Below are 22,866 nucleotides of genomic sequence, written 5' to 3' on the forward strand. Positions count from 1 at the left end.
CATTACCATGATGCCACTGCGCATAGCCTATAAAAGATATGAAACGTCTATCAGAAAATTGTATGTGAAATTATTGTATATGCAAGTGACTTAAAAGTTCAGAATAAGATTCAATAAAAAGATCTCAAAAGATATGATAAATGGCAAAGCAGAATATTAACAAGAGTAAATTCTTCCTGGTTACAAGTTCTATTTTTTACGGGATTAATGACTCGGCGCTAAAATTATTCATTCAATAACTTTAAATCTCGTAAAGTTTGCCAACATTTACTGAGACCTACCTCAAAGTTATCAAGCGCCTGCTTGCTCGATATAAGTCCACGAAGTTGAATCCCTCGGAAGTAATCCAGCAGTATGTGGTGGATGCCAAAGACTATGGTAGGGAAATGGAATCCCCGTCTTGGCCTCTCTTCCATGCTGCTACACAATCCATTATAAGGTTCCTCCGAAAACACACTCCCCTGGAGAATCATGCCCTCGTCTCTCCACTGCACTTTGGTGAAACTGGTGGTACTTAGCACTTCATTATTTCACAGCAATAAAAGTCCTTCAAGTAAAAAGAGTTCATTAGTAATGATCACACATCAGTTGGCAAGTTTCTAACGAAGGTTGAGTTTATCCATTTTCCCTTTAGTCAGGAGAACTGGTTCCTTGGAGGGTTAGGCAGATACTGCTTGGTAAGAATTCTTACCATTACTCGTTAACTTTGTTAACTAATTCAGGAAGAGCTAAATACTTTGAAATGGTCTCAAATGCCAGCACACAAAGTATTTACAGGTATTAAATAATTATTAACGTTATTTAAAGTTACGTTTGAGATCTTTTTATTTTCCAAGAGAGTTGGAAACCAAGGATTATGAAAAAAGGCAAAGTACTTTTTTTGTACTAAAAATAAACAAGATAAAGAAAACGAGAATACAAGGATTCTGAAGTTGGAAAGAAAAGATAAAAGCAATATATTAACACACCAAATCTCCTGACAATTGTTTTCATAGTGCAACTTCGAAGTTTCCTCCTGTTACGCTTCAACCCTTTTTATTCTCAATTTCCCATTGAGCATTTGGCCTTTGTGCTAAATTTTATATTCTATTCCATTTCAGTCAACCTAGGTCAGTGAACTGTCTTCTATATGCTTCTGTAGTAGATTTACAATATTTGGAGATAATGTTGTTTAAAAAATTGCATAATACAGTAGAATTAAAGTGTGACAGGCTTTTTAACCGTAATTTTTAGTGCGTTTCAGAGTTTTGAGAGCCTTAGATCGACTTCTCACGAATCTCATTTTTCAGAAACTTATGATGAAATTTCTTATACAGGTTCGTATAATGTTACTAAATCGAGGTAAGTCTTTCCGTAATGCTTCGATGTTCTCTAATGCGGCTTTGATATCTCGGGGATTTGATGAGGATGAATAGAAAATTATATCAGCACTTGTATGTACACATTGCATTTCATGTATGTTTCGACTTCAGATACCTAATCAGTTTTCAATCTGTGAATAGTATAGAGAAACAATGATATTGTCTTGCAGCATGCGTGATTACGTTCTAGTTAGGAATCAACACTTGCTTTAGATTAGGCCAGCGTTGTGCTTGGTTGAACCTATTTATGCGATTGGGGATATTTAAAATTCCCGCTGCCTATTCATCGGGCGATCGAAGCACCACCAAACGGGGATCATAAGAAATATTAGACAGGGCTACTACTATTGGCTTGTGTTCAGCTTTGAATTGTAACATGAAAAATTGTTAGGATAAAATTAGCTATTCAGAAACTGACGATGATCGAAAGGGCGAGAGCATTGTACAGAGGTATATTCCACGCCGAATAAAGCTTGGATGTAATATTTTTGGATTGATTGCGATATGGGCGTGTCTTCTGACTACCTTTTATATCACTGTCTTCGAAAGTTTCTTTTATTTATTTATTTTTTTGGTCCCTCTCTTTAGGCATATTTCAGATTTTGGAAAATGGAAATTATGAAAGTGTACATCATATGCCATCAATCTGCAGAATCAATATTTCTGAATTACGTATAAATACCATTATTTATTTTCTTTTGAGGGATTTTATTCAGTGCGTGGCGTGTAGTGTTGAAGTGAAGGTTGGTTGAGCATACTTACCTGGCACAGGGGATACCTTGATCACGAAGGCGGTTCCCCCAAGGTGAGGCTCACCATTGCACTCCGGTGGTGCTGACCCTTGCGATTGACCCAAATGTGGTCAACTCGGGTGCGCAATTTATGGTAGCGAGGGACTGCGTTCGCGCTTTCCCTCTAATAATCTTCATATCCCAAATTAATTGCAAGCAGTCCAAGCAACTCATTTTGGTAGTTGACTTGATTGCCCTTCAGAGGATTTCTTGTGACTTTTAAGTACTGGAAATTATATCAACACACCTCCCAAAAGCTAATTTATCGTCTTGTTTCTAAAGATTTAGAATTAACTTTTGTTTTACAATGGATAGATTTAAGTACACCTACTTTTGTGTTTTTCAGTTCTTTCAGTTGGTTATAATCTAAGCTGAAAGATTATAGTACTAATCCTTTTACAGATAATTTTTGTGATGTAAAGCTGCTTCAGTATATATAGCAGAACTACCTGCCATAGTTAAACCCCCAGATATAGCATATCATTCAAAAGAGAAGTGGTGTGTCAAATATTCAGATTGTAAAAGTGCTCTGAAAAGCCTGAACAATTATAATTCATCCCATCCTTGAGTATGGAAGGCTCAGGCGTGGCTATTTTGCATTTATGTAGGTGTAGAAGAGAATCTTTTTGTTGGATTCCCGGTCACGTTGGAATCCCGGAGAATGAAGAAGCAGATAGAGCAGCAAAGAATGCTATTTTAAACTCATTATTTATATAATTTCTATTTTCATTTATTGTCATCATACCCCAGAATTTTATTGTATTGAAGATAACACTAATCACAGAAATAATTTTAAAAATGTTATTGTATTGCAGTAAAAAGATACGTTCTGTCAGTGAAAATCAGTTATACAATTTAAGTCTAAATGGCTGATCATCTGCCTCGAAAAATGTCTCATTACACACACACACGCACACATACACACCCACACACACATACACACGCACGCGCACACACACACACACACACACACCATAGCGTGAGAGTTCACAACATACATCGACTGCTACATTTCCTGTTTACTGTCACTTATGGCTAATTCTTGTACTTGACTAGATCCTGAAGGTGGAGTTAATTACATGGTTGATTAAATTATGATGGTTTTTTAAGGATGCCTGTGAAGTCTTATTACTCTGTTTTGGACTTAACCCCACCATCAGGATCAGGTCGAGTGAAACATAATTTTCCAATGAAGGACCACTAATAATAATAATAATAATAATAATAATAATAATAATAATAATAATAATAATAATAATAATAATAATAATAATAATACTGTCGAGGTTTATGAAGACTTATATTCTCATAAATTATCTGTTAAATTTTATAGAAAAGTTGGTGTTTATGATTTCCATTTTAATCGAAATTATTAATGATGATTTATATACTAAAATTTCAGTGAAAGAATATGTATTGCAATATTTGATACTGGACACGTATGGCACCAGGGCAGTGACCTAAAACAACGGCCCAAGTTTCTTCCAAAATATTACGAATCCAAGCTGACTTTCCTGGTTACCCTTAATTACTGTATAATAATACTTGTCAAAATGCTTTCATCTGGTGTATTATTTGGAGAGATTTAGAATTGGGTCTTATTTTCCAATAGCTAGAATTATGTTTTTGAGATTGATAGATTTTGTAATAAATTTATATCTTCAAATTGATATAGTATGTAATGAATTTATATTTAAGCTGATAAACTACCCGAATATTATCCAAGTGACTGATGGCCATTCAACAAAATAAACAAAGCCAGCATAACTTGGATCGAGAATTGTCTCTGCAAGGCGAGTAACGGAGACTTCCAATATCGTTGTTGGAAGTAGATCTGAAATTCTGCAAATTGTCAGTATCATCATGTTGTTTTTAGTGGTGTTTTAAGACATACTGAACGGATTTGGTTCTACACCGTTTATGGAATTGGTAGGGTGACCATTTATTTGAGATGTGAAAAGGGGACACCCTTATAAATTAACAAGTACGTATATGTTAGGCATTAGCATAACCAATATATATATATATATATATATATATATATATAATATATATATATATATATATATATATTATGTGTGTGTGTGTGTGTGTGTGTGGTGTGTGTGTGTGTGTGTGTGTGTGTGTGTGTGTGTAACTGGATCACGAAAGTTTGGAACCTGATAAATCCATAATAAAAGGTATAAGCCACGTGAGAAAATAAACAATGTTGTTTATTTTCCCTCGTGGCTTATACCTTTATCTATACGTTATATATGTGTGTGTGTTAGAGTGTGAGTCCTGTGCATACAAATTTATTTCTATTCATGAACGTTTGAGCTTTGCAGACGAATAATGTTCAACCTGTAAATATAGAGAAACAATGATATATTCTTGCGACATACATGTTTAAAACACATTTTACGCTCTGGTTAGGAATCAACACTTGTAGATTAATCCAGCCTTGTGCTTGGTTGAACTTTATATGATTATTGGCGAGATTTTAAATTCCCGCTGCCTATTGATCGGCGATCGAAGCACCACCAAACGGGAATCGTAAGAAATGTTAGACAGGGCTACTGCTGGCTGGTGTTCAACTTCGAATTTTAACTTGAAAAATTGAAGGGATGAAATTAACGATTCTGGAATTGACGATAATTAACATGAGAAGGGTATTGCACCAAAGTGTAGAACACGCTAATAACATTTGAGCTGTAAAATTGGGTGATTGAATGCGATCTACCAGGGGTATGGGCTTGTCTCGATCTTATATTTTAATTGTTTTTGGAAGATTCTTTCATTATTTTTCCGTCGTACTTTTCTCTTTGATGGACATCTTAGATTTCTTTAAATGAAAGTTATGCATTGTAAAAAAATGTGCCATCGGTCTGCATGACTGAGAGTTCCAAAATATTCATTATTTCCATTATTTGATTGTGGTTCATGGATTGTGTGCAGTGTGCGGCATGTTGTGTGCAAGTGAGGGGTGGTTTAGCATACTTACCTGGCACAGGGGACACCGTGATCACGAAGGCGGTTCCCCCAAGGTGAGGCTCACCATTGCACTCCGGTGGTGCTGACCCTTGCGATTGACCCAAATGTGGTCAACTCGGGTGCGCAATTTTTGGTAGCGAGGGACTGCGTTCGCGCTATCCCTCTAATAATCCTCATTATTGAAATATGCAGTGAATGTATTGTGATAATTGCTACAGCCCAACAAATTATGAAAAACCTCCCTGTGACCACTTCTTCCCTGTCCTTTGAAATCGTACCCATCCCAAGGAAAGCCATTCTTCGTTAGGAATACTGAAATCAGTTCTTAAACTGACCTAGTAAACCTGGGTTTAGCATTCCAACTTCCCATTTTCGTATTGGTTAAGCATGTTACTTGTGTATGTACTATAGATTGTCTATGGTGGTTTTTATTTCTCTTATGCAGGTTTGCAATTTCATATACAATTCAAAATGTTTCATTAAGCTTTTGAAGCGAAGCAATCAGCTGAGGATGACCCTTACCCTGATACTTGTCATCCAGAAAGTATTCTTACAAAATTTGCATTTTGTTGTAGGGTTGTTGAGAAAGTTCTTGGTGAACTTAAATGATAGCTGGGGTGGAGAAGATCTGGATGGTTTCTTCCCTTGTTATTTTTTTTCTAAAGGTTTCCAGTGTCTTGTCTCCCAAGATTAGTAGATTCTATAGATTTTTGTGGACGTAGTATCTTTGCAAATGGTCACAAAATTAGTAATACAGTGCCTGTTCCACATACTGGCTTATGTTTCTACAGAACAATTTCTATTCTCCCTGTGCTCTCCAAAGATGCTGAAAAACTTATAGGTTTTAGTGCTGCTTTTGACTTGGTTAATCAGAAGGCACTTCTTATTCATAAACTTTAGAGTTTTGGAGTGGGTGGGTATGTTTTAGTATTACTTCAAGAGTTCCTTACAGGTAGGCAGCAGCGAGTTGATGTTGATGGGATGTTTAGTGAACCAAAACCTATTGTGTCTTGGGTTCCACAGGGTAGTGTTCTTGGTCCACTGTTATTTTTACTGTATACAAATTATATGATTTTTTTTTCTGGAAAACAAGATTGTTCAGTATACCAATGATATAACACTAGTGGGTGTAGTGAAGTCTCCATTTTATGAGATATGAAGCTGCCGTTAGTCTGAACCGTGACATAAAACAGATTAGTAAACAGAGTAGTCTGTTAGCTATAAGGTTGAACTCTAGTGAAACGAAAACATTATTGCTTAGCAGATCTCGTACAGATTTTAAACCCCATCCTTCCCTCAGGTTTAACTATTCTGGGAGTAACTTTTAACTCAAATGTCTTGAGAAACATCTAATGAAAGTGTCAGCAAATACTGCACTAAAGTTAGGTGTTGTGCGTAAGGCCTCATATATTTATAACAGTGATATAAGCAATGCAACCTGTTTAGGTCATCTGTCTCTCCTTTACTAGAGTACTGTTCTCTTGTGTGGATGTCTTCATCTGTCTGAGATTTATCTCTTGAAGATAGAGTGGTTTGTTGTAGTAGTAGTGTTTGTTTCCTAATATTAGAAGTTATGAATTGGACCATGGACAGTTGGTCTTTTAATTGTTTGTCAATTTTATTAGTTGTATTTTAACAGATCTTTTACATCCAGGATTGACCCCTGATCTGCTTTTCCTGCCGAGAGGAACCAGGTTTGCAAAACAGTAGCACCCAAGGTCTTCAAAAGTTCATGCAGAGATGCAATGCATTTGCTACGCTAATTCAATTCTCCTTACATTTCTATAATTTACTTACACTTTTATCTATTTATTAATTTATTCTTTTTTAATTGATCTCTCTTTGTATGTCCCTTAACTTATCGCACCTCCATAGGGGGTTAGTGCCGTCAGTGCACCTCCATGGTGCGCTGTAGGCATTACAAGGTTTTTTGCAGCATTCCCTCGGCCCCTAGCTCCATCCCCTTTCATACCTTTAGTGTTCCTCTGTGCATGTCTCTTCCATTTTACTTTCCAAATCTCCTAACAATTGTTTTCATGGTACAGCTTCAAAGTTACCTCCAGTTACACCTTTACCTCATTTTTTTTACTCAATTTCCCATTCAGCATTTGGCCTTTGGGCTAGATTTTAGTCAACCTAGGTCAGTGAACTCTCTTAATATGCTTCTGTAGTAGATGTTCAATATTTGGAGACGTCGTTTGAAAAATTACATAATACAGCAGAATCGATGTGTGACACGCTTTTTAACTGTTAATTTTAGTGCGTATTAGAGTTTTTAGAGCCTTAGATCGACTTCTCATAAATCTCATTTTTCAGTAACTTATGCTGAAATTTCTTATACAGGTTCGTATGATTACGAAATTGATTAAGTCGTTCTGTAATGCTTCGATGTGCTCTTTAGTTTGCTAAAATCTATTAAGCACCGCGGCTATGATATCTTGGGGATGTAATAAGGATGAATAGAAATATCAGCACGTGTACGTGCGAATTCATTTCATTTCATGAATGTTTCGACTTTTCAGATACCTAATTAGTTTTCAATCTGTGAATATAGAGAAACAACGATTTCGTGCAGCATGCGTGTTTATATTCTATTTAGGAGTCAACACTTGATTTAGATTAGGCCAGCCTTGTGCTTGGTTGAACCTATTTATGCGATTGGGGATATTTAAAATTCCCGTTGCCTATGCATCAGGCGATCGAAGCACCACCAAACTGGCTTGTGTTCAACTTTGAATTGTAACTTGAAAAATTGTTAGGATAAAATTAGCGATTCTGAAATTGACGAGGATCGAAATGACAAGAGCATTGTACAGAGGTATATTGCACGCTGAATAAAGCTTGGTTGTAATATTTGTTGATTGGTTACGATTTAACGGGCTAATTCATCGTCTGTTGTTTCTAAAGATTTCGAATTTGCTTTGGTTTTACAATGGATAGATTTAAGTACACCTACTTTTGTGTTTGTCAGTTCTTTCAGTTGGTTATACACAGTAGAACTGTCTGCCATAGTTAAAACCCTAGATATAGCATATCATTCAAAAGAGAAGTGGTGTGTCAAGTATTCAGATTGTAAAAGTGCTCTGAAAAGCCTGAACAATTATAATTCATCCCATCCTTGAGTATGGAAGGCTCAGGCGTGGTTATTTCGCATTTATGTAGGTGTAAAACAGAATCTTTTCGTTGGATTCCTGGTCACGTTGGAATCCTGGGGAATGAAGTAGGAGACAAAGAAGCAAAGAATGCTAGTTTAAACTCATTATTTATATTATCCATTTTCACTCATTGTCATCATAGCGCAGAATGGCCCTGTGGGTCCAAATGCTTGGGTTTATGCCTAAATCACATATTCCAGTAAAATAACACTAATCACAGAAATAATTTTATTTTACTTTATTTGTATTGCAGTAAAGAGATGCATTCTGTCTATGAAAATCAGTTATACAAGTTTAAGTCTAAACTGGCGGAATTCTCATATGCCTCGAAAAATGTTTCATTACACACACACACACACACACACACACACACCATAGCGTGAGAGTTCACAACCTACATTGACTGCTGTATTTTAGCGTTTCATGTTTACTGTCACTTACAGCTAATTCTTTTACATGATTAGGTCCAGAAGGTGGGGTTAATTACATGCTTTATCAAATGATGATCGGTTTTGAGGATGCTTGTGAAGTCTTATTACTCAGTTTTGGACATAACCCCACCTTCAGGATCAGGTCGAGTAATACATAATTTTCCAATGAACCCTTAAACGCACAGCCGCTTTTTCCCAAAAATCGCAACACACTTGGATTTTAAGATTAAGAGTTCATTTTTGGCTCTTTTTTTTGTCATTGCCTGAAGTTTAGTATGCAACCATCAGAAATGAAAAAAATATCATTATCATATATAAATATTGGAATATATGACAGCGCGAAAAAACAATTTTATTTATAATTGTATACAAGTCGCGCTGTGAGTAAAACGGTTAAAGCTAATGAGTTAAAATTGTTCGTTGTATTGTACACTAAATTGCGATGATTTTGGTATATAACAAATTGTAAAACGATCAAGGGAACACCAAGAAAATATTATCACAATATGATGCATGAATTCATAACGCGCGGACGTAAAAGTAAGTTTTTTTTTTTTTTAAATTCACCATAAACCGAAGTATTGTGCTAGAGACTTCCCGTTTGTTGCAAAATGAAGATAATTGATTGAATATTACTAGAATGTAAGAGGTTTAGCTTACAGTTGCAGTTTTCAACCATTTCGGTCGAGTTAAAGTTGACCAAAGGTCAAATTTTTTCTATTTATGTGATTTATATGAAAATATTTCAAAACTGATAAAAGCTACAACCATGAGTTATTTTTTTTTGTATTCTACATGAAATTGCGCACATTTTCATGTATAACAATTTATGTAAGGCCTAATATAAAATTGTGCGAAAATTACAACAAGGTGACTCAAGCATTTCTGAGATTTTCGGCAGAGTTACCACGTGCGGAGGGAAGGGAAAAAAAAAAATCACCATAAATCAAAATATTGTGCTAGAGACTTCCCATTTGTTGCAAAATGAAGGTAATTGAGTGAATATTACTAGACTGTAAGAGTTTTAGGTTACAATTGGATTTTTCAACCATTTCGATTGAGTTAAAGGTGACCAAAGGTAAAATTTTTTCTATTTATCTTGATTTATATGAAAATATTTCAAAGCTGATAAAAGCTACAACAATGAGTTATTTTTTGTAGGATTCTACATGACTTTGCGCACATTTTCATGTATACCACTTTATGTAAGGCCCAATATAAAACGGTGGGAAAATTACGATAAGGTGACTCAAGTATTTCTGAGATTTTCGGCGAAGTTACACAGCGCGGTGGGAAGGAAAAAGTTTTTTTTTTCAAAAATTCACCATAAATCGAAATATTGTGCTAGAGACTTCCCGTTTGTTGCAAATGAAGGTAAATTATTGAATATAACTAGAATGTTAGATATTTTGCTTACCAAAAAATACCAGTATATATATATAGTATATATATATATATATATATATATATATCTATATATATATATATATATATATAGTATTATATAATATATATATAATTAATAGATATATATATATCTATATATATATATATATATATATATATATTATATATGTATGTTTTTATTCTGGGTACGAATACATAACTAAAGGAATGCAGGTGAAAAACTTTTTTTTTTTTTTTTTACAGAAAACGAAATAATATGCAAAACACCAATAAATACAGATAATTAAAAACTTTTAATAAATATAAAACTAATATAGAATCAATGCAGAATACTCACTCGTAATCCTGACTCTGTTCTGTTCTTGTTTTCTCCCTCCTCCATTGAAGAGTTTTGCAAATTTTTCCTCTACATGAAGAGGTACAGGTGGAGGAGGGAGACGCGTGCCCTTACTGCCAACAGGCCTCCCTTCAGCGATCAGCTGCGCCCTCCATTGTCCCTTGGGTCAGCGCATTCTAATATATGACAGCAGTGTGGCATTTGCGGTCACACTCCCCGTACTTGCAGCAAAGTCCTACTTTGCAGGTGTCTCTTCTTATGCCATTCATATGGCACACCCGGCACCGTCTCTGCCTGCGCCCTTCTAGGAGCTCCAGTGTGTGATCCCCTGGCTGCAGCCCACACACAGGGTCCACTATCTGACCAGAAGTCGGAATCTGATAGAGAGCGGCATCATCAAGGACGGCGGCAGCAGGGGAAGCATCATCAAGGGCGTCGGCAGCAGGGGTGGCGGCAGTATATGAAGGCATTTCCGGCCACCTCGAGAAACTGCATGTGGGACAACCTCCGGGGGTTGGAATTGTACCCATAGTAGAGGATGTAGGCATTCTGGAGGGCCAACTGAAGGATGTATTTGAGGAGCTTCTGTGTCCACCTCCTGGTTTTCTTGGCGAAGGGATAATACTGGATGAGTTGATCAAAGAGATCAACTCCTCCCATGTGCCTGTTGTAGTGCCCAATGACAGTAGGCCGCTGGACACGAAACTCCGCATACGTAACTCGGCCCTGCCGACGTGTCTTCTTTTGTTGCACGATCTCTTCTTGGATGGGCTCCTGACTCCTCGTAATCATGGGAACGAGTCGGACCCCCTTCCAACAGATGACGAAGACATCTCCCTTCCGACGCCACTCTGTCTCTCCTCTTGCCAGATGTTGTGGCTGGCTAGCAAACCTCTTGAGGACATTTGGGGCCCCATGCACCAACTGAAGGGTACCATTGACATGCAGACCTGCTTCATACAGTTCTTGGGCCAGGGATACTAAGTTATAATAATTATCCATAAACAGGTGGTATCCCTGTTTACGTAAACGATCCTCAAGACCGAAGACAGTGTCATGCAGCGTGGAGAAGACCCCAGAATACACCAAGAAGTCGACGATGTATCCAGTGTTGTACCCCGTAGTAAATAATAATTTTACACCATATTTCTTTGGCTTCTTGGGGTTGTACACTTTTATACTGAGACGTCCTTTGTAAGGCTTCATCCCCTCATCCAAAGAAAGGTTCTTGGCAGGAACCACGAGAAATTGGCACCGTTCACGAATGTACTCCAACACTGGGCGGACTAAGATGAGGCCGTCAAGGTTATTCCAGGGTATGGCCCTTCGGTTGAATGTGTTTAAATACCTGTCCAACGCCGGGCACATTGGGCGTACTTAAAAAAAATTCCACCCCTAATATTGCCTGACTCCGGCAGCAGGCATCATTCCAAAAAAAATGTGGAGCCCCAAAAAATGCGCCATGTCCATGAGGTTGCAGCCCCGCCAGCGATACGACAACGTCGTCCGCAGTTCGTCACGGCAGTACTGAGCGTAATCCGTCGTCTCTGCAACCAGGTACTCCAGCAATTCCCGCATCAGGAACAGCTGAATGAACCCCAGTGCAGTGAGAGGAATTGGTACGGTCAGTCCAGGTGCTGCCGTGAATGGGTGCATGTTAGGTGGGATGGGGTACTCCAACCACCCCTCATCACTTTCGGACAAATGGCCTTCACCTAGGGTGGCGACCTTCAACGGGCCCGTGAGCGCACGGCTTTGCCCACACCCCCCCCCCCCCCCCCCCCCCACTGGCCCATCTTCCTCACTTTCTCCCTCGCTATTTGTTTTGTCCCTAACAACAAAACTCGGTGGCTCCTCCTCCTCCTCAGATTCTCCCTCATACGCACTAAAACCACTAAATTCGAGCTCACTTTCAGGCTTTGGCTCCCGTATGGATATTGGGGGCAGATACTCGTCATCACTGACATTGGGCGTGATGTCCTCGTCACTAGATGACCAACTGCCATCAAAATGAGGACTTTCGAGGTGCTCTCAATCGAGCTCCAACAAGTACTCATCAATGTCCTTTTGTTGGAGGCCTCCCAAATGTTTACGACTGCCCCTCAGGACACCCTGATGCTTCCTAGGGGTCGTAAAAGGCACAGGATGTGGTCGTTGGACACTTTCGGCCACATGAGGCCGCACAACACTGCATTGGAAAGCTGGGTCACCTTGGGTGCTTGGTCACTCTCCAGCATCCAAGTCTAAAACTCGCCTCACATGATCACTACCGACAGGGAATACGCGCAATTCACACTCCTGACGACGTTGGGACATATCTGTGAACGTCCTGTTACGTCACAAATACTTTAACACTCGCAAAAGTTCTGGAAAACATGAATGCGTCAAGAGATCGCTCTTGGACGACGAGTTGCTGATGCTTGCTGGTGCAAGAACGCAATTTGCACATGCGCGGCTGGGTAACACTTGTAAACAAAACAGCTTGATCCGTGAACTCCCAGCATCCTTCAAGGCGCATGATTTCAAATTTTTTGCAAACTAGGCCTATAACTATTTTTCCACGAATATTTAAAAAAACTAGTCGTAGTCGATGTATCGTACGTCAATCAAGCACCTGACAGACAATTTTCGTCGACGTGTAATACGTCCAATAGGCGTTTAAGGGTTAAGGAACACCAATGTAATAATCATAATAATAATAGTAATAATAATAATAAAAATAAACAAGGAGGGGACTTATTCAGCTAATTTTTCTCCTTGACTGGGGATGTTGACAAGGGTTTATTTGATTTTTTCTCCTGTTCTAGTGTGGGGTTCCTTATATTTTGATGACTTGCCTTTTCAGATGTGTTTGATAAATGGATATCGGATGTGACAAAAATGCCAACTTTTGTAAGTTTTAATTAATTTAAATTTTTTATAAATAGGTCGATAACGGTGCATTCATTGGACTTTGGAACAATCTCCCGTAGGATGTTGTATAACTTTGAACTTGTAAAGTTCATGCGGAAATGCAATGCATTGCTACCCTAATTCAAATTTCCTTACATTTCTATAATTTACTTACACTTTTATCTATTTATTAATTTATTTTGTCTTTTTTAATTGATCTCTTTTTGTATGTCCCTTAGCCTATCGCAGCGCCATAGGGGGTCAGTGCCGTCAGTGCACCTCCATGGTGCACTGTAGGCCTTACAAGGTTCTTTGTAGCATTCCTTCGGCCCCTAGCTCCATCCCCTTTCATACCTCTAGTGTTCCTCTGTTCATGTCTCTGTCTTCCAGTTTACTTTGCAAATGTTCGGAAAAAATTATATGAAGGTTATAAAAATGGTGAGAAAACAAACATCAAAGTGAACATTGAATTTATTATTGAACATACAGGAAATTTAAAGCATAATATTATGCAGAATATAGATTAATATTAACGACACTTGATGCTGCCCCGATATCTAAGTAACTCTGGCACTAGTTACCTAACCTCCACACTCCGAATCGCTTATAACCAGTGAAAAGTTTATAAGATGCATCGAGCAATACCATTACCATGATGCCACTGTGCATAGCCTATAAAAGATATGATACGTCTATCAGAAAATTGTATGTGAAATTATTGCATATGCAAGTGACTTAAAGTTCAGAATAAGATTCAATAAAAAGATCTCAAAAGATATGATAAATGGCAAAGCAAAATATTAACAAGAGTAAATTCTTTCTGGTTACAAGTTCTATTTTTTACAGGATTAATGACTCAGCGCTAAAATTATTCATTCAATAACTTTAAATCTCGTAAAGTTTGCCAACATTTACCGAGACCTACCTCAAAGATATCAAGCGCCTGCTTGCTCTATATAAATCCACGAAGTTGAATCCCTCGGAAGTAATCCAACAGTATGTGGTGGATGCCAAAGACTATGGTAGGGAAATGGAATCCCCGTCTTGGCCTCTCTTCCATGCTGCTACACAATCCATTATAAGGTTCCTCCAAAAACACACTCCCCTGGAGAATCATGCCCTCGTCTCTCCATTGCACTTTGGTGAAACTGGTGGTACTTAGCACTTCATTATTTCACAGCAATAAAAGTCCTTCAAGTAAAAAGAGTTCATTAGTAATGATCCCACATCAGTTGGCAAGTTTCTAACGAAGGTTGAGTTTATCCATTTTCCCTTTAGTCAGGAGAACTGGTTCCTTGGAGGGTTAGGCAGATACCGCTTGGTAAGAATTCTTACCCTTACTGTTAACTTTGTTAACTAATTCAGGAAGAGCTAAATACTTTGAAATGGTCCCAAATGCCAGTACACAAAGTATTTACAGGTATTAAATAATTATTAATGTTATTTAAAGTTACGTTTGAGATCTTTTTATTTTCCAAGAGAGTTGGAAACCAAGGATTATGAAAAGATGCTTAAAAGCCAAGGATTGTGAAAAAAGGCAAAGTACTTTTTTTGTACTAAAAATAAACAAGATAAAGAAAACGAGAATACAAGGATTCTGAAGTTGGAAAGAAAAGATAAAAACAATATATTTAACACACCAAATCTCCTGACAATTGTTTTTATAGTGCAACTTCGAAGTTTCCTCCTGTTACGCTTCAACTCTTTTTATTCTCAATTTCCCATTGAGCATTTGGCCTTTGTGCTAAATTTTATATTCCATTCCATTTCAGTCAACCTAGGTCAGTGAACTCTTTTCTATATGCTTCTGTAGTAGATTTACAATAGTTGGAGACAACGTTGTTTAAAAAATTACATAATACAGTAGAATCAATGTGTGACAGGCTTTTTAACTGTTATTTTTAGTGCGTTTCAGAGTTTTGAGAGCCTTAGATCGACTTCTCAAGAATCTCATTTTTTAGAAACTTATTAAGAAATTTCTTATACAGGTTCGTATAATGTTACTAAATCGGGGTAAGTCTTTCCGTAATGTTTCGATGTTCTCTAATGCGGCTTTGATATCTCGGGGATTTGATAAGGATGAATAGAAAAATATATCGGCACTTGTATGTACAAATTCATTGCATTTCATGAATGTTTCGACTTTTCAGATACCTAAGCAGTTTTCAATCTGTGAATAGTATAGAGAAACAATGATATTGTCTTGCAGCATGCGTGATTACGTTCTATTTAGGAATCAACACTTGCTTTAGATTAGGGCAGCCTTGTGCTTGGTTGAACCTATTTATGCGATTGGGGATATTTAAAATTCCCGCTGCCTATTCATCTGGCGATCGAAGCACCACCAAACGGGAATCGTAAGAAATATTAGACAGGGGTACTACTATTGGCTTGTGTTCAACTTTGATTGTAACATGAAAAATTGTTAGGATAAAATTAGCGATTTGGAAGTTAACGATGATCGAAATGACAAGAGCATTGTACAGAGGTATATTACACACTGAATAAAGCTTAGTTGTAATATTTGTGGATTGATTGCGATTTAACGGGGCTATGGGAGTGTCTCCTGACTACCTTTTATATCACTGTTTTCGAAAGTTTCTTTTATTTATTTTTTTGGTCCCCCTCTTTATGGATATTTCAGATTTTGGAAAATGGAAATTATGTAGTGTACAACATATGCCATCAATTTGCAGAATCAATATTTCTGAATTACGTATAAATACCATTATTTATTTTCTTTTGAGGGATCTTATTCAGTGCGTGGCGCCTAGTGTTGAAGTGAAGGTTGGTTGAGCATACTTACCTGGCACAGGGGACACCTTGATCACGAAGGCGGTTCCCCCAAGGTGAGGCTCACCATTGCACTCCGGTGGTGCTGACCCTTGCGATTGACCCAAATGTGGTCAACTCGGGTGCGCAATTTATGGTAGCGAGGGACTGCGTTCGCGCTTTCCCTCTAATAATCCTCATATCACAAATTAATTGCCAGCAGACAAAGTAACATTGTATTTTGGTAGTTGACTTTATTGCCCGTCAGTGGATCTCTTGTGACTTTTAAGTACTGTACAGTATATCAACACACCTCCAAAAAGCTCATTCATCGTCTGTTGTTTCTAAAGATTTCGAATTTGCTTTCGTTTTACAATGGATAGATTTAAGTACACCTACATTTGTGTTTGTCAGTTCGTTCAGTTGGTTATATGCAGCAGAACTGTCTGCCATAGTTAAAACCCTAGATATAGCATATCATTCAAAAGAGAAGTGGTGTGTCAAATATTCAGATTGTAAAAGTGCTCTGAAAAGCCTGAACAATTATAATTCATCCCATCCTTGCGTATGGAAGGCTCAGGCGTGGCTATTTCGCATTTATGTAGGTGTAAAACAGAATCTTTTTGTTGGATTCCTGGTCACGTTGGAATCCTTGGGAATGAAGTAGGAGACCGAGAAGCAAATAATGCTATTTTATACTCATTATTTATACAATAAATATTTTCACTCATTGTCATCATAGCGCAGAATGGCCCTGTGGGTCCAAGTGCTTGGCTTTATGCCTAAATTACACATTCCAGTAAGATAACACTAATCACAGAAATTATTTTATTTTATTTTTATTGCAGTAAAGAGATGCGTTCTGTCTGTGAAAATTAGTTATACAATTCCAAGTCTAAATTGGCTTAATTCTCCTCTGCTCGAAAAGTGTTTCATTACACACACACACACACACACACCATAGCGTGAAAGTTCACAACCTACATCGTCTGCTATATTTCACCCGTTCATGTTTACTGTCACTTATGGCTAATTCTTGTACTTGACTAGGTCCTGAAGGTGGGGTTAATTACATGCTTTATCAAATTATGGTAGTTTTTGAGGATGCTTGTGAAGTCTTTAATATTACTCTGTTTTGGACATAACTCCGTCAGGATCAGGTCGAGTAAAGCATAATTTTTCAATTAAGGAACACTAATAATAATAATAATAATAATAATAATAATAATAACAATAATAATAATAATAATAATAAACAGGGGAAGGACTTATTCAGCTTATTTTTCTCCTTGACTGGGGATGTTTACAAGGGTTTATTTCATTTTTTCACCTGTTCTAGTGAGTGATTCCTTATCCTTTGATGACATGTCTTTTCAGATATGTTTAATAAATGGATATCGGATGTGACGAAAATGTTAACTTTTGTAAGTTTTGATTAATTCAGATTTTTATAAAGTAGGTCGATAACGGTGCAGTCACCAAAGAAAACGATCACTTGCAAGTCGAAAAGAGAATGAAGGTTTACTCACAAGGGATACTTAGTAATGTTCTCCCTAATATACAAAATATATACATATATATATATATATATATATATATATATATATATATATATATATATATATATATATTTATTTATTTATTTTACACACATACTCACATATATATATATATATATATATATATATATATATATATATATATCGAGCTACAATGTCCTTTAATATCTAATTCGCTCTACCTCGGAATTAATATATTTTCATATATGCTTAACCGAGGGGAGAATTTTTTTAATCGATAATAGACTTGCCCGGACCAAGGCGCGAACTCATGGATCCTTTCAAATCCAGGAACGTCAGTGAAGCTTTACCTACTACACCTCTCGCGGTGGTGGTGTAGTAGGTAAAGCTTCACTGACGTTCCTGGATTTGAAAGGATCCATGAGTTCGCGCCTTGGTCCGGGCAAGTCTATTATCGAGAAAAAAATTCCCCCTCGGTTAAGCATATATGAAAATATATTAATTCCGAGGTAGAGCGAATTAGATATTAAAGGACATTGTAGCTCGATATATGTATATGAATCACGGAAATGTGATATGACTTATATATATATATATATATATATATATATATATATATATATATATATATATGTAATTTGGTTAATCTTAGAAATCATTTAGGTCTTCTAAAATTTATTTACATAATTTGAATTACACTGAGGCTAATTTATTCATGACCATTACGCTACGTTGTAAAACTATGAGTTTGTGAACCTCACCAGTACTTACATAGTTATAGAAACTTGAAAACTTCATTACAGAAAACGTTACAATTGTGCCAGTTGATTTTATACGTAATCAATATTCTATATGTTTTTTAGTGTAAATATTTTCTAGATCTCTTCATCTTGTTCTCTAACCACTCCCAACTTCATTTCAGTGTCCTATGCTACAACTAGAAATGATAAGGGTAATGCCCAAAGGTTTAGAACGTGCCGAATAACGTTTATTTTGTAATGTTTGCGGATTCAATGTGATCAATCGAGGCTACGGGCTTGTCTCTTGCCCTTCTATATGTATCTCATAGGAAGTTTCTTATATTTTTTGAAGTCATTCTATACTCTTTTATGGATAATTCAGATTTGGAAATAGAAAATTATTTGCTGTAAAACATATGCTATCAGTTTGTAAGATCAGAAATCCGTAATTATTCGTTATTTCCATCATATTTTTTCGGTTCGTGGATTGTGTTCAGTATGCGGCATGTTGTGTGCAAGTGAAAGTTGGTTGAGCATACTTACCTGGCACAGGGGACACCGTGATCACGAAGGCGGTTCCCCCAAGGTGAGGCTCACCATTGCACTCCGGTGGTGCTGACCCTTGCGATTGACCCAAATGTGGTCAACTCGGGTGCGCAATTTTTGGTAGCGAGGGACTGCGTTCGCGCTATCCCTCTAATAATCCTCATATCACAAATTAATTGTCAGCAGCCAAGTAACGTTGCATTTTGGTAGTTGACTGTTGACCGTCAGAGTGAATGTCTTTTCTAAAACTTTTCAATTATGAATATAACACATCTGCAGAAAGCAATCTGTGGTCAGTTATCTCTGAAGATTTAGAAATGGATTTTGTTTTACAGTGGATAGAATGAAATGTAACTCATTTTATATTTGTCACTTCTTTCTGAGCGATCATATGAAGTTGATTATATTCTAAGTTGAACACGCTAACACACTGATCACTGAAGTAATTGCACTGTTACTATCCAACAGCATTTTTATTGTATATTTGAGTAAAAAGATATGTTTTGTATAGTTTCAAAAACAACTATGTGTTCGTTCATCTGTAAGTCAATAGGCTGAATTCTCGTCTGTCTCGAAAAGTAGTTTTTCAATATGCTCTTTCCATGTTGCCATAGTGCGAGAGGTCACAGTCTTTCATCAACTGCTATATATTTCACCCTTTCACATTTACTGTCACCTAAGGTTAAGTCTTTAGGGTTGTAGGGCTATTTACAAGGTTTATCAAATTATAATTTTTTTACATACGTATGAAGCGTTTATTTTTATGTTTTGTATTATCAATACGTTGAAGTCTATTCATAAATGAGTGTCGAATAGTCTTTCCCCGGCCTGGCACTAGGCCATAAATGGATGTTTTGATTCTCTTATTTTTGTAAGGGTTCTCATGTCCGTATATTTCAAGGATTCAGAGTTGTTATTTTCATTCATTTCATTTTACATTCTCTAATGCTTTTGGAAGAATCGGTGTATACTCCATCAGTTATTTCCTACCTTAATTGGTACACGATTGTGTAGTTGGTAGTATTGCACTAATTTTTTTTTCTCAGTATGTATATTTCATACAACTAGTCAAGCGTCTGTTAGTGGCAGTATATCATTTCTGATTAATTCTTTTATGCTCAGTTTCAAAAGTTTCTTTTCCCTTTGGCTGGGTGTCTACGAAGCGTAAATTTAATTTTTAGTTTTATCTCCGTGGTGGGTTTTGTTTATTTTTAAAAATCTTTGTGTTAGCTCGTATGTGTGTAGTATATATGAGACTGTGTTTCAAAGGACTTTTTAATACTAGTACAGTTTCCAATTGTTATGTTTTTGGCCTTAAAATCTTAGTTACTAATTGATTTAAAGCGTCTTTTTCCGTATCAGGAATACTGGTTTATTTCTTCTCCTACTCTTGTGAATGATTTCTCTCATCTTTTGATGATGTGACTTTTCAGTAGTGGTTGATAAGATGGATATCGTATCTGAAGAAAAAAAGCTAACTTTGATAAATGTAGTTAGATAACGGTACAATCACCAAAGAAAACGATCACTTACCAGTCTAAAAGAAAATGACGTTTTCCTTGCAAGGGATACATAGTAGTTACGTTCTTCCAAACCCTTTTTACGTACCTGTAAATATATGATTGTTAAGTAGAGTATATGAAGGCAAACTTCAATTATATGAACCATACCATTACTTAGTTTAGTTAATGGCATTTGAAAACCTGGGTACAGATAAATGTTACAATTGTTGCAGTTGATTTTATACGTAATTAGTATTCTGTATCTGTGTGTGTAAATATTTTCTAGATCTCCTCATCTTGTTTTCTAACCAATTCCAACTTCATTTTATTGGCCTATGCAAGAACTAGCAGAAAGTGGCCTCGTGACTGAATTTCAGGGTTCGGTCATTCATTGTGTTTTTGAGCAGGGATACCCTCGGCTCGCTACCAAGAGACCCGAGTTCGATTCAGCTGGTCTTGCTAGGAAATGAACATTTTAGGTTTTCGTAAACTTTCTTTTTACTGTATATAGCCGAATAGAGAATTATGTACCCGTCTCATTAAAGAAATCTCACTGTTCAGTAACTTAAAAATTTTATATAGGTTGGCATTATGTTTGTAGTTTAAATTTCTAACATTTTGGAATTACATGCAGGTATTGAGCTTTGGTAAAAAGCACAGATCGGTGTCAGTTTTTCTGTGTTACTTTTCTTCGATGTTCTCTTTAATTTGGTGAAATGTGAAGTGCTTGCCCCTCCATAGTGTGTATTGAGAACTGGCGATGCATAGATTTTTTTCTTAATTGGATAAGGATGAGTAGAAACATCAGCTCTTGTATATTAAATTGCATTGCATGAACGTTTCAGCTTTTTCAACAGATATAAGTAATTTTAATCCTGTAAATAAAGGAGAAGAATGAAATTGGCTTTAAGCGCACGTTTCAGATAAATACACCTTACTTTCTGTCTAGGAAACATCACTTGTTTTAAATTAAGCCAGTCTTTTGCTCGCTTCAACTTGATAAATGAAATTGGCAATATTTAAAATTCCCGCTGTTTATTCATCGGCAATCGAAGCACACCACCTAACGGGAGTCGTGAGAAATGTTGGAGCTGTAGCATACTTATCTTGCGTTCAACGTTGAATTTAATTTGAAAAATTAACAGGATAAAATGAGTGATTCCGAAATTGACGTTAACCTAAGTGATAAGAGTAATGTTCAAAGGTTTAGAACATTCTGAATAATGTTTAATTTGTAATATTTGTGAATTGAATGCAAGCAATTGATGCTATGGGCTTACCTACCTCTACCTTGTATATGTCATCAGACGCTTCTGTAATTTTTTTGAAATTGTTCTACTCTCTTTTATGGATAATTCAGACTTTTCAAATTGGAAATTTTCAACTGAAAAAGACATGCTATCAGTCTGTAGGGTTATTATTTCGTAATAATTCATTAATACCATCATATGTTTTCTATTCGTTGATTGTATGCAGTGTGCGACATGTTGTGTGCAAGTGAAGGGTGGTTGAGCATACTTACCTGGCACAGGGGACACCATGATCACGAAGGCGGTTCCCCCAAGGTGAGGCTCACCATTGCACTCCGGTGGTGCTGACCCTTGCGATTGACCCAAATGTGGTCAACTCGGGTGCGCAATTTATGGTAGCGAGGGACTGCGTTCGCGCTATCCCTCTAATAATCCTCATATCACAAATTAATTGCTAGCAGCTAAAGTAACGCATTTTGGTAGTTGACTGTTGACTGTCAGTCAATGTCTTTCCCAAAATTTTAAGTTATGAATGTTAACACATCTGGAGAAAGCTAATCTGTGGTCAGTTGTTTGACTGTTTCTAAAGATTTAGAAATGGATATTGTTTTACAGTGGATAGAATGAAATACAAATCATTTTATGTTTGTCACATTTCTTTTATGTTTGTCACTTATTTCAGATTGAGCATACAAAGTTGGTTATAATCTAAGCGGAACAGGCTAACACACTGATCACTGAAGTAATTGCACTATTACTAGTCATCAGCAGTTTTATTGCATTTGAGTAAAAAGTATGTTTGTTCATGAAACTTACCTGTCAGATATATATATAGCTGTATTTTCTGACGTCCGACAGAATTTCAAAACTCGCAGCACACGTAGTGGGCGGCCAGGTGGTAGTACCCATTCCCGCCGCTGGGAGGCGGATATCAGGAACCATTCCCATTTTCTATTCATATTTTTTCTGTCGCCGGTGCTGGAAACAACTGTTTGCAGTACCTCCGTCTAGGATTTTTGATTTATCTCGCTTTAAATTATCTGGATTGACTTTTGGTATCGACTTCTGGATTGTTGGATTGGCACGCGTAATAGTGGATTGGTTTTTGATTTTGGATTGGCTTTTCTGTGTACATGATGTCGGGATCAAGTACAGGGAGTTTCAGAGTGTGTGTGAGGAGTGAATGTAA

The 22,866-nt window shown here is 36.8% G+C and overlaps 5 non-coding genes across 5 annotated transcripts; all 5 read left to right on the forward strand.

Annotated features, from left to right (window-relative positions):
* Positions 1-2,115: 2,115 nt before the first annotated feature.
* Positions 2,116-2,278, forward strand: LOC135223369 (U1 spliceosomal RNA). The gene has a single exon (XR_010316492.1). It is a non-coding gene; the product is annotated as a U1 spliceosomal RNA (small nuclear RNA).
* Positions 2,279-5,127: 2,849 nt separating this feature from the next.
* LOC135223360 (U1 spliceosomal RNA) lies at positions 5,128-5,290 on the forward strand. Its single transcript, XR_010316484.1, has one exon. It is a non-coding gene; the product is annotated as a U1 spliceosomal RNA (small nuclear RNA).
* Positions 5,291-16,145: 10,855 nt separating this feature from the next.
* Positions 16,146-16,308, forward strand: LOC135223373 (U1 spliceosomal RNA). Its single transcript, XR_010316496.1, has one exon. It is a non-coding gene; the product is annotated as a U1 spliceosomal RNA (small nuclear RNA).
* Positions 16,309-18,914: 2,606 nt separating this feature from the next.
* LOC135223361 (U1 spliceosomal RNA) lies at positions 18,915-19,077 on the forward strand. Its single transcript, XR_010316485.1, has one exon. It is a non-coding gene; the product is annotated as a U1 spliceosomal RNA (small nuclear RNA).
* A 2,864-nt stretch (positions 19,078-21,941) lies between these two features.
* On the forward strand, positions 21,942-22,104 carry LOC135223371 (U1 spliceosomal RNA). The gene has a single exon (XR_010316494.1). It is a non-coding gene; the product is annotated as a U1 spliceosomal RNA (small nuclear RNA).
* The last annotated feature ends 762 nt before the right edge of the window (positions 22,105-22,866 follow it).

This window comes from Macrobrachium nipponense, chromosome 8, assembly GCF_015104395.2.
Source record: "Macrobrachium nipponense isolate FS-2020 chromosome 8, ASM1510439v2, whole genome shotgun sequence".
Taxonomy (NCBI): Eukaryota; Metazoa; Arthropoda; class Malacostraca; order Decapoda; family Palaemonidae; genus Macrobrachium; species Macrobrachium nipponense.